A 2,578-nucleotide genomic window follows, 5' to 3' on the forward strand; every position below is an offset into this window, starting at 1 on the left:
TGCTCTGTGTCCATACCTTTCGCAGTTTGAGGTTTGACAGCAAAACTAACCCAGATTTATTTTCTCTTCTTCACATTCACCACAGATATTAGCAACCTCAGCATACATTTTTTCTTTCTCTTTTTATATCAAATTGAGAACTTTGATCTTTTCACTTAGAGGTAGCACTTAATGGATTTTCTCGGGCATATCTAAATGGGCAGCATCACTCCACTTATGGTTTGGGGCCATTATTGAGTAAACTAAGGATGACTTGTTCACAAGCCCTGTGACATCTCACCAATCATTGGGGTAACCGAGCGACAAATGCATGGGATGTTCAGGACTAAGGAACGATTCACGTTCTGGGCAGGAGGAAGCAGGATGGTGTGAGATTCCAATCACTCTCCTCAGAATTACCTGCAGATTAAAATGCATAAGTTATATATTTCTGGAGTTTTCCATTTAACATTCTCGGTGAACAACTGAGGGTTAACTGAAACCACAGAGAGTGACACCTGAGATCAGAGGGGATGACCTTTTCTGATGATTACTTTTAGGTGGGGAAAAAAAAAAAAACAACACTAGAAGGGGCCACTTGAAGCCAAAAGTGATTGCAAAATGGCCCATCTCTTCCCGTGTGAGGAAGCACAAGCACCACCACAACCAAAGAAAAAGACCGCCGTGTCCAAATCCAGAGTGAGGACAATGACGATGCTGAGGTCATCTTTGTTGGAGTGGAGCACGTCAATGAGGATGCTGAAACCCTCTGGGTCAGAGTGATTTCAAGCTCAAAGCCAGTCATTTCTAACGCTTTGAACAGAGTGACCAGGGAATCATCTTCAAGAAGAATGAAGGACCCCGTGAGTCCAGATCCCTCCTGCACGTTGCAACCTGCAAATCTTAAGACCCCAGCATCAGAGCCAGCTGCCGTATCACCAGCTTCTCAGTGTGTATGGGGAGGAAGAGGCAGTTCTATTATTTCTGAGCCTTCATCTAAACCTGATTATAAAACGAACTCTCCGGAAACTGTCCTTCACAATTCGGAACTGCTCTCTCTGCGGCGTCACTGTCTCTCTGGAGCTGTTCTCTCATTAGGAGACAAGGATGAAAGCCCTCTTAATTCAAAGCGGTGTCCTACTTCAGATGTGAATTTTAACAGTGGGAAGCCCAAAAGACCCAAACTCAGGGATGGAATCCCAGGGGGACCTGCCTCCACCATGGCCCCTCCAGGTATCTCTCCTGGAAAAACACGATTATGACCTTGGAAGATTCCCCGACCTCACCGAGCCGTGTTCATGGTGGGGCATCATTTTCATGGACTCATGCCAATGACCAGGCATGCTTCCGTCTTATGGATCCAGAAGGACCATGTAGTTTGTAAGGGCTGGAGAAAATGGACGTTTTGACTCTTGCAACTCAGAGCAAGTCTGTTGATGCCATGAAAGTAAATCTGGGATCAAATTTACTGATGAAAGTAAATGTTATTTGATGGCTTTTACTCTGGCAGCATACAAGAGATGGCAGCCAGAACAGAAGACTCACACAGCCTTTAAATGCCTCAGCTGCTTGAGTGTTCTAAAATATGTCAAGTTTATGACCCACCTGAGGAACCATCTAGAGCTTGAGAGGCAGAAGGGTGACAGCTGAGAAATCTACACTACCTGTCAGCACTGCCACCACCAGTTTCCCACCTTGTTCCAGCGGCAGTGTCACACTGAAAGTGTCCATGCTTCCTGGGAGCCCTCCACGGTCTGTAAAATCTGTGAATTGTCCTTCAAAACAGATCAGGTTCTATTACAGCACATGAAGGACAGTCACAAACCTGGCAAAATGCCCTATGTCTGCTGTGTTTGCAATTACAGATTGTCAGCCTTTGCCAATGTAGAGGCATATTTTAGAACATGGCATGGAAATATGAACAATTTGTTTGTCTGTTTTGCCTCAAAATTTTCAAACAGGTGACATCCTTTGTAAATCACGCTTGGAGGAACTGGAACAGGAGGGTCTTTCCATGTTCCAAGTGCTGGCTGCAAAGTTTGAACGTGAAGGAAAAGACAGAGAACCAAACCAAGAATCATCGGTCATTCCAAAAGCCAGAGCACTTGGGAGGGTTGCCTCCTGAAACAGAGGTCATGATCCAAAGTTCAGTTCAGCTGGGACTGAGAGAGACAGCATCCATCATTGTGAGGAACACTGACTCCAAAGTGCCACCCGGAAAAACCACAAAAAAGATTGACTACGGACACGAAATATTCCGGACATGTTGCAGCAAGAGATCTGGCCAAAAATTTATGTTCTACCCACCTCCAGAAATTCAAAAAAGCCCCATTGAGGTTCAGCCAGCTGTACATAAAGACCCTGCCTGGCTTTTGTTGTTCAGTTGCTCAGTCGTGTCTGACTCCCTGTGACCCCATGAACTTCTGTATGCCACGCTTCCCTGTCCATCACCATCCCCTGAAGCTTGCTCAAACTCATTCCGTTGGGTTGCTGATGCCACCCAACCATCTCATCCTCTGTCATGCCTTCTGCTCCTGCCTTCAATATTTCCCAGGATCAAGGGTTTGGTTTTGTTTTGTTTTGTTTTCCCAATGAGTTG

General features: G+C 45.5%; 1 pseudogene; it reads left to right on the forward strand.

The window, feature by feature from the left end:
• Positions 1-600: 600 nt before the first annotated feature.
• On the forward strand, positions 601-2,314 carry LOC138431447 (zinc finger protein 280A-like; annotated as a pseudogene).
• The last annotated feature ends 264 nt before the right edge of the window (positions 2,315-2,578 follow it).

The sequence above is a fragment of the Ovis canadensis genome, chromosome Y (genome assembly GCF_042477335.2).
Source record: "Ovis canadensis isolate MfBH-ARS-UI-01 breed Bighorn chromosome Y, ARS-UI_OviCan_v2, whole genome shotgun sequence".
NCBI classification, from domain to species: domain Eukaryota; kingdom Metazoa; phylum Chordata; class Mammalia; order Artiodactyla; family Bovidae; genus Ovis; species Ovis canadensis.